At 40.8% G+C, this 9,836-nt stretch overlaps 1 annotated feature.

The window, feature by feature from the left end:
• Positions 1,270–5,312: an enhancer, noted in NCBI's record as "VISTA enhancer mm829". NCBI's record gives its function as "enhancer in: heart[9/11]" and the evidence as "EXISTENCE:transgenic organism evidence [ECO:0001131][PMID:17130149]".

Genomic DNA, 9,836 nt, shown 5'->3' with positions numbered 1-9,836 from the left:
GGAAGGAGGGATAGGGGAGGAGGAAAAGGGGGCAGAGGAGGAAGAGGAGGAGAAGGAGGAAGAGGAGGGGGAAGAGGAAGAGAAAGAGGAGACCAGTGCCTCTAGTCAAATGGATGATTTCCTTGCCCCACATGTGTCTGAGGGCCAGGCTTCCCTCTCTACTTTCTTGGCACTCCTTTTCTTGGCCTTTGGAATCAGTTAGACTATCACCTTCAGACCTTCTATTTGCCACCATTTCCATACCAGGCGCCATAAAAAATTAAACATTCCTAGCTGGGCATGGTGGCACATCCCTTTAATACCATTTTGGCAGGCAGAGGCAGGTTTATCTCTGAGTTTGAGGCCAACCTGGTCTATCTATATTCTGCAATAATATTTACAATAATGATGCACTAAAATGGTTTGGATAGCTTGGGTTGGTATAATAAGATACCAGTGACTCTGTTGCAGTTTAAAGCATAGGAATTTATTTTTCATAGTACCGAGGGCTGGGAAACATAGTTCTAATGTGCAGGCCAATTATGTGCAGACCAATTATGTTCCTGTTTGGGGCCTTCTTGATTAGCAAGTAGAGACTTTCTGGCTGTATACAGAAAGAGGGCATGGACAAGAATCTCTTGTATCTCGACATGTAAGTGCTCTAATGCCACTCATCAAGGTCCCACACTCAAAGCCTAACTGCCTCTCAAAGGCATTGTCATCATCACATTGAGGATTAAGGTATCAGCCTATGAGCTTTGGGCTTAGAGAAACAGAGTCAGTCCTTAGTAACAGCAAACCCTCCAATTTAGTGGGAACAATGTTAATGATGGTTTGTTTGTTTGTTTTTTTAAATTAACAGATCTGCACATTGGTAGCAGCTTGTCTTGTCTAGGCTCCCGAATCAAAGCTACAGGTTTAACTTATGTTTATTCTTATGTCTTGATCCTGCTGTGATCACTGGAATCCATGCTTAGTCCTGTGGCTCAAGTTAGTACGAACTTGAAATATGTTCTTTTTGTAACAGACCCCCAAAATGTAAGAAACAAGCCAAATTGATGGAGCATATTTAAGACGACGATTCATGATAGATGCTATCATTCTATGAAGCCAGTAGATCCTTTGGTCAAGTTCAATATCAAGAAGAAGCCAGAGAAGTCTATTTTATATACAATGGGAAGGGAAGAGAGTATTTGCTGAACAGTCATGTCAATGCCTTTGTGGGGCTAGGGGAGCCACGGAGCTGTGGGGAACAGGCCTGGATCAGGAGTGGGATTGAGGCACGTCCAAACCCTGAAAATCTTGCCCTGAGATCTTCAAGAATAGGTTTGTTCCCAGCTCTGCTCTTGGCCTGCATCTCCCAGGCTCATAGCCCTATGACCCTGCCTTTGCTTGTACCTCCTCCCCCTCCACCCCCCCAGGATGTGACCATAGTGGGTAGCCAGGTTAAACTTCCTCTCCCTTTATGAGGTCACTTTCAGCAGCACTTGGGTTCCCTCCTTATGCATATGCAAATGGAGCATCCTCAGCACACTGACACTGGCCAATGATGTGCACTTATCCTGATAACCCCTACTCATTCCCGCCACGAGGGTTTAAATAGCCTTTGTTCCCTCCATAAAACTAGCTGTCTCAATGAAGCCTGTCTGATGGTCTCTGTTGTCATTAGGCTCACACAACCCCTGAGGTCTCCCTCCCCCCAGTCATCCCTGCCTTGCTTCCCTGCTCAGGATGCACTGGTTTGGACCACAGATCAGTCACCCTGCTTCAAGTGGGGAAAGCAGAGCCTGAACAACCTACCTTGGCCATATGAACTTGAATGCACATCTAAACCTTGGCCATATGAACTTGAATGCACAGCTAAATTTCAGTCATCAACAATGTTCTCGTGTAACATAGAAACGATGCTACCGTAAGGGCTCGGGGGTGGGGGGTGGGGAAGCTGATGAATGTGATCTATAAAGAAAATGGCACAGTTCTTCAAGGACAGATGGAGCCTTGGAGAAAAAAATCCCAGCTCTTACTACGAATTTCTATTGAGAGCATGAAGGAGAGAGAAAACTGGACAAAGACGATGAGGTGGAGAGAAGAAATTAGTAATCAACACAGAGATAGTAAGATTAATTCAAATTGCAAGCTCGTATACAGCCTGGAAGAAGAACCCAGGCACTGTAGTGCTTATCTTTAATGCAGGTACTCAGGAGGAAGAGGAGGGAAGATGGTTTAAAGCAATCTTGTGTTATATGATCGGACTCTTTCTCAAGAGAGGGGTGGGGCATAGCATAGGAGGGATAGTTTACGGTATTAAGCAGTCAGTTCATAATCAGGATCCCACATATTATTATTAGCTGTCAGACATTTGCTCCTTCTGTTACTCCATGTTGTGAATTATATGCATGTTGTGCTATAAAACAATGAACAAATTCAGCCAAAACCAACATCCTGTTTATTAGACAATTTGGCAAACATGATAAAACTACATACTTGAAAAAAATGCACATCATAGGAAAAGGCAGTGATTAAAATAAAAATGTGCATCATAATAAATATGTTTAAGTAAGCAGTTACTGATAGCCTCTGTAATACTATATTTTAACTAAAATTTTAATTTTCCAGCGATCTGTCCATTTTGACAGAATTGTGTGTTTTTAGAAAGAAAATACTAAAGACAAGTTGAGATTAAAACAAGTTACTATATTGCCATAGAGCAGACCCTCTTATTTCTGGGAGACTGAGTCTGATCACAACTCCTTTGACATCACTGGTCACCACTCAGCTCCACCATGGCTGCTACACAATAGTCTGGGCTCACACCACTTAGGCAGACTTGATTGCTCTGTGTAGATACCACCTTAGTCTTGACATTTAATCTCCCCATTCTCCAATATTACTTCCTTCCATCTGATAACAAGCGAGTTTAAAAGCTCAGAATTCCTTAGTTCTACTGAGCTAGAAAATCGTCTCCTTTAGTGGCATTTAACTGCTGAGCTCTGATTTCCATAAATGGAATATAGTGGTATTTGCTTATCTCTAATCTGAGGCCAGCTCCTTCCATAAATATGCTAGATGACCTAAAGCTATTTTTAACAACAGTACCAACGATAACAAGGGGGACAGCTTCTCTGCCACTTCACGCACACATTTCCACAGACGAGTCTCACAGATGGCTTGCTTAGCAGGCGAGGAGAGGACTTAACCCAGAGCTCACAGCTTCCTCTCTGCTCAAAAGCTCTTTCCTTCCTTAGTTTCAGTTCATCCCTGTACCTGTGTAGTATTGGCAGTAAAGAACAGCTCTTCCTCAGTCAACATGAGCTTGAATTGAATGTCTGCAGTTCCAGCTTTCATTTCCTATGTGATCTGCTCTAACAGAATGCTGGGGCCTTGCTGATATTTATTTCCCCCAGGCATTTATTTCTCGTAGTTATTTATTTCTCCCAGTTCTAGAGTCTGGAAGCTTGGGACCAGGGTGATTGGCAGCACCATTGAGGTCTGGCAAGGTTCCTTGCTGGGCTGCACACAGCCGGCTTACTCTGCGCTTCCTCATGTAGCAGGAGTGAGGAAGTTCATGGTCATTTTCAAGGACACTCCATCTGTTTAAGAGGAGGGCTCACTCTCAAGATTTAATCATGTCCCCCAGCTCCCGGTGCCATTACATTGGGCTAGAGATTCAATACATAAAATTGGGGGGTGGGGGGTAGGCACAAACATTCAGTCTATAGCATCTACTTGGTTCTCTGCTTGTAGGATTTTTAGATAGAACACAGATATTGACATTACTTTAGTTCTTTTCCCAGCTACAGATTGCGTGTGTGTATGTGTGTGTGTGTGTGTGTGTGTGTGTGTGTGTGTGTGTGTGTGTGTGTGTGTGAGTGTGTGTCTAATTTCTTGATTCTGTCAATTTATCCAAGTAAGTAGAAACTTAAGGTTCTCTTTACAGACTGGGCCTCGAACTGGCTGTTTGAAGGCATTTTTCCTCTTTGAGTGTTTTCACAGTAGACCCCATATTAGTTTCTTTATTCGGAAAGAACAAGGGATCAGGTGACAGCCCAGTTGCAAGTCAAAGCAAAATAAGGAAGAGTGATGAATGGAATGGAGAATGGCTGTTTAGCTGGCTGCCTTTCCTTTGTTGACATGAGCAGTATTCACTGAGTGCGTGTTGCACTGTGGACACAAAGGGGAGTGGATGTTTTATTTGCTCTTGATGAGTTTAGAAAATACATGAAGGGCAGCAAGTCATTCCAAATCAGCACAGAACAGCCACAATGGAGGTAGCATATTCTAGGTCGTAGGGACCTGGAAATTTCTCTGGCGCCAATGCCTTCGCAATACGACTTGGAGATCAAATTGCCCATATTTGCAGAGGCTTTAAGACTAGTACAACAGCATGATTGTTTGCGTGACAACTAGTCACTTTGTCACTGAATTTGAGGCTTACTCCATGGGAGGGAATTTGTAACTGGTACTAACTACCCTGGTCAAAAGCCTATTACCGGGCCCAAAGAGGAAACATACTACCAATACTTTCCTAAATGAACATATTGTCAATCTGCCTTCGAAGTATATGTGTTCATACACACCTGAGAGTGTCTGAGAGGCCCTCAGCCAGGGAGGTCATGAAGCTCCTTCGTGCAGAGGGTTACTGTTTACAAGTGACTCGTATGTGGTCATGGTGCTGAGAACAAGCGAGTACTGAGTGCTCAGCCTTAAGGATATCAGTGCCACTAATAACACCCAGCCTAGAAGGCCCAGGGAGTGTTGCAGGAGAGACGACAGAAAGAATTAAAGAACCAAAGGGTAGGGAAGTGTGTTCTGAAATGCTGCCATTCAGATATGTCACTGCTAACATAGCCAAGAACACATAGCCACTACAGATACCTGCACTACACTGGACCATCCAACTTCCCATCACGGGAGGGGGAGAGTGCACGAGATCCCAATCCTTCTTGAGTTGCTCATGGCTGCCAAGGGTTCCTGGAGGAAGGGTTGCCATTTTCTCTAATGGTGTAGTCACTAGTTGGGAAGAAGAATGTGGTTCAGTGGCAAGAAAGGGAGCTACAAGAGGGTAATGGGGGTGCATCTGATCATAACACATCATCTATGACACTGCCAAGAACTAAAGAATAGATAGTGCAGAGGAAGCAGTCGAGGAAAACAGTGAGAGTGAAGACTCGGAATCGTGTTCATGTCCACATTGCATTTTATGTCCCTCTGGGCTGTCATGCTCCTTCCTCAAAAGACTAAGGAGAAATAGAGAAGGCAATGCCTAAGACACACAGGTGACCCTACAATCCAAGAAGACTAAATGTCAAACATGGAAGCATGTTAGACTTGCCCTCTTTCTTATTTACTCCCAGTTTATAACCAGAGTTCGAGATTTTTGTAGACACCAGAGAAAACAAGCTGCTTCCACCATTGCTCATGGAGAGCCATCTTTTATCCACAATGGACCATAGTTTTCTATCTAGATAATTATACTGCAGATACAGTCTAGTAAAGTAGACAGTAGATACTCTACAGCTCTTACAACGTGGACCCTTCCCTTGCAGCTGATATTGGATGCTCACAAGCGTCAGTGGGAATGGTCTCTACACTCCTTTCACAGGAGCAATGTGTCCTCTTGTGATTCCCACATAGATTTTTTTTCCATCCCTCCTTGGTGTTGCCCGATTCTTCTGGTAGAACTCACAATCCTTCTAATACTTCCCTTTGTTATTAAAATCTTAGAGAAACTTAAAGAATACAAGGCTTAGAAGAATAATCAGTGTTATCTCAACTATATCAAGGGTAAAAAGGTATCTGTGGGCTTCCCTGGTTTCCTATTTACTACTGGAAATACTGTTCCTTTTGAGACAATGTATGATCATTTGTAAGTAGCGTGCTATCAAGGTAAGTCTCCTTACATGAAACTTTCCCATAGGTTAGAAAGGGTGCCATTTTCTCTAATGGTAGAATTAGAATAAAATGACCTACAATAATTGAGTACTATGTGCAAGATACTAAGCTAGAAGTTGTTTGGGTGTTAGGCCATGTGATCTTTATAAAACCATAGAGTAGCATAGTTTAATATAGTAATACACATATTGTGAAAGACACAAACGATGTGTACAAGTAATTTGAATATGGTAAATACTGACCTGCCGTTAGAACACATGCAAAGCCAGCTTGAGAAGTTTGTACTCCTAAGCACTGAACTTGACAAACTCTTTATCAAGAGATAATTTTTCAAATTACAGACTATTTGAAAGAATAGTGTCTTAGAGCTTGTGGTCCTTATGTGAAAGAATAGGATAGTGATAAAATAATATATTCATTAAAAACAAAGTAAGAAGAGTAAGTTCCAGTAGACACTGGTAAAATTACATATTAAGTATTCCTAAATTCTCAGATGAAATATTTGTCTTTGTGTGTTGTTATCTCTCATATAATGACTACTAATAATATTGTAACTTTCTCATTGAAACTAAAATGATTAAAAAGTTTCTTCCGAATTGATTTATGCATTTTCGTCATCCATTGCTTTCTGAAGTTCATTTATCTCAATTTGTCCTAGAGTTATGCAAACTGCTTACTAAACACATTAGCATTATGTTTAGGAATTATGCAAAATATTTGAGTTAAATATATTCCGATTTTTAAAATCCTTCGTAAGCATATAAAATGGACACATGAATATGAAGTAATACAAACATTTTGAAAGACAATAGGGAAGTTTCTTACTGAAACGAACACAGCAATCTCATTTCTTTGAATCTACCTAAAGAAGACTGGTTTCAACTTAGATCACACTTTTCTAACAGATGGCTTCAGATCTTTGAGATCATATTGTGTCATCAAATGAGCTATAAAACAAATAGCAGATTTTTAGATTTGGTGATTGTGGATAATGACTTGTGTTTTAATTTTATGTTTTCTTTTTTAATTAAAAATTTAGAAATTAAAAAGTATAACTACTCCATTTAACCTCTAAAAGTGTTTATGAGACAGAGACCTAGGGGATTCAGACTGGTTGCAAACTCACTGTGTGACGAAGGATGACTATGAACTTCTGATTCTCTTGTCTCCTCCTCAGCATCATTGGTACTGGACTGACAAGAGTACGCTTTATGCTCAGTTTGTACAGTGTGGATGACTGAAGCCTGGGCTTCATGAGTGTCAGAGAAACACTCTACCAACTGTGCCACATCCCCAGCCCCTCTAACCTGACCCTTTGCTATATAGTTTGTTGATACTAATTATATAGTTTGTTGATACTAATTATGGCCACAATGTTGTACAGTAGTTACTGCAATTCCCAAACTATCATCCCAACATACTCTCTATTGCCATAAATATTAAGTTACTAGTTTTTCCTACGCCTACTTTTTGATAACTTTTACTCTGTGTTGAATTTGCCTACTGTACACACTTCAAGTAAGTGGAGTCGCGTGACACTTGTCATGTTGTGTTTGGTTTATTCCCTTAGCATAAGATTTTCCCTTTTCTTTTTTACTTAGAAATTTCCTTTATTTACATTTCAAATGTTACCCCCCTTTAACATAAGATTTTCAAGATTCGCTTGTTCATTTCTTTTTATGCCAAGTGACAATCTGCTCAGGCATTTTCATCCCAAAGCTGATTACCAGCCAGCCAATCAGCTGAGAGACTGTGATATGTCAGCCAATCAGCTGGGAGACTGTGATATGCCAGCCAATCAGCTGGGAGACTGTGATATGCCAGCCAATCAGCTGGGAGACTGTGATATGCCAGCCAATCAGCTGAGAGACTGTGATAATCACTATGCCATCGACTACAGGAAGGACAGAGAAGGCAGCAGTGCACAACGCATTCTCTGTGCTTCTCAGTTGCACTGTGGGACGGAGGAATCCCTAGAAGGGGTGGATGTGCACTTGATCTCTGTAAACTTTTCTCTAAGCATATTGTTAAATCTGGATTTGAGAGTAAAGAATTTCTTCTCCGGGGCTGAATGTAACTCCTGGTGGAGTGAGTGCCTGACTCACATGTGGGACGTTCTGCCCTTCCATCTTTAGTAATGGAAGTAACGATGACTACAGCAAACAGGTCAATTTTAGATGGTGTCTTCCAAACACTCATCTTTTACATCACATGTCACCTATTTAGTGGTTCTACAGGAGCTCCGTAGAGAGACAGAGATAGGTATGGCTGTCTCTAGAGTTCACATGCATAGAGGTTAGCTGATATCACCACTCCTACTGTAAAATCTCACATTAGTATGGATTTCTCTGCATTTAGAATTGTATGTGAAGCCTTCACAGTTAAGCTTGCACCGTTGTTAAGGGAAATCAAAGAGAGGAAATAAAAAGAGAGAAAAGATTCATGTATCCATTCTAAGACCCTAGCTCTCCAAATTGAAAAAAGAAAATACACAGGAGATGTATTGTCTATTGCATCAACTTACTTTTTCAATGCTGGAACAATTTCCAGGTAGGGATTTTTTGAATACCTCTGCCTCAGAGAACTGCTTATTAAATAATTCCTAACAAAAACTACAAAATAAAGAGTTAAAGGGTAAAATATATACTTGACGTATTTGCATGCTGTCATTTACAGTATTTTTGTGGCCCTTGAACACTATGCACTCTAGATGTTTCTTTCTTTTTTTGTCTTTCCTATGAACACTTTTTTCCCCCTCTCTGAGGCAGATCTTGCTAAGTAACCCTGATTGGGCTGGAACTTGCTATGTTGACTAGGCTGGCCTTGAACTCGCAGAAATCTGCCTACTGAGTACTGGGATTCAAGGCATGTGCCATTACACCTGACCTCTAAGAACATAATTTGTTTGTATTATGTCATGATAGCAGGCTATGATTTTCACTTCAGTTTTAAGGAAATATGGTTATAGTTAATATTTTTTCATTTAGTGAAGTTCTGTGAGACTAACTTACTTCCCTGCCTGCTCTCTTTAAGCACAGCTGTGGTGAAACTGAACAAAATATTGTCCATTTTAATGAGGCCACACTTGAGATACACTTCCTAAGATGAGCAGCTTTGAAATTACATTGTATGTACAGCATCAGAACTTGGTATTTTCCTAGAGAATCTGGCCATGGCTTCCCATGTTGCTGACCTTGCACGACGTTTTTCTATTCTTCTTCTTCACAGTGATCAGTTACCGATTCAGCATCTAATAATTACTTTCATGACACGGCCATGAATTCCTCTCCCTTACAAAGCTTCAAGCACTCATGGGAAAAGTGCAGAAATTAAACAAAAGAAAAACTAAGACATTCTGGCGAATCAATAGTCCTGCCCTCCAAGGTACCTCTGGCTAACATTTGTCATCTTTCTTAACAAATGTCTTCATAGATACACATGTGCACATGTGTACACACACATACATGAATAACCCCTTTTTTAATAAAAAGAAAAAATCTTAGTGATTTAGCTTTTCCTCCAAAGCTATATGATTGTCTACAATTAAATTATTCCTATAACAGCTCAAATTAGTACTTTGTTTCTTAAAGGAAAGATTGCTTATGTATCTGTCTTATAGTAAAAACCCAAATAATATTGAAATCTGGATGACGGAATGTAAATTTCAGTATATTCTCCCTAACCACACTCTGTTCTCTGGAGAAAACTGGTAATATTTTACCAAAAATGTCTCATCTGAATGTCTAATCAAGACTTAACATTCAGTTATAAGAAACCTAGGGGATTGAGGCATTAGTTAGTCATTCACCACCAGCAACTAAATGACCCAGAAGTGGGACATTCCATGAGGTTCTTACAGTCACAGGTAATACAGAAGCCTGCTCTGGGTGGAAGGAAATGGAAGCTGCCCGATCATACCCCCAGTCCTCAGAGACAACCACTGTCAGCGGAGTGGCAGTCTCCGC

The sequence above is a fragment of the Mus musculus genome, chromosome 14, assembly GCF_000001635.26.
Source record: "Mus musculus strain C57BL/6J chromosome 14, GRCm38.p6 C57BL/6J".
Taxonomy (NCBI): domain Eukaryota; kingdom Metazoa; phylum Chordata; class Mammalia; order Rodentia; family Muridae; genus Mus; species Mus musculus.
This window is presented reverse-complemented; position numbering and strand designations above follow the sequence as displayed.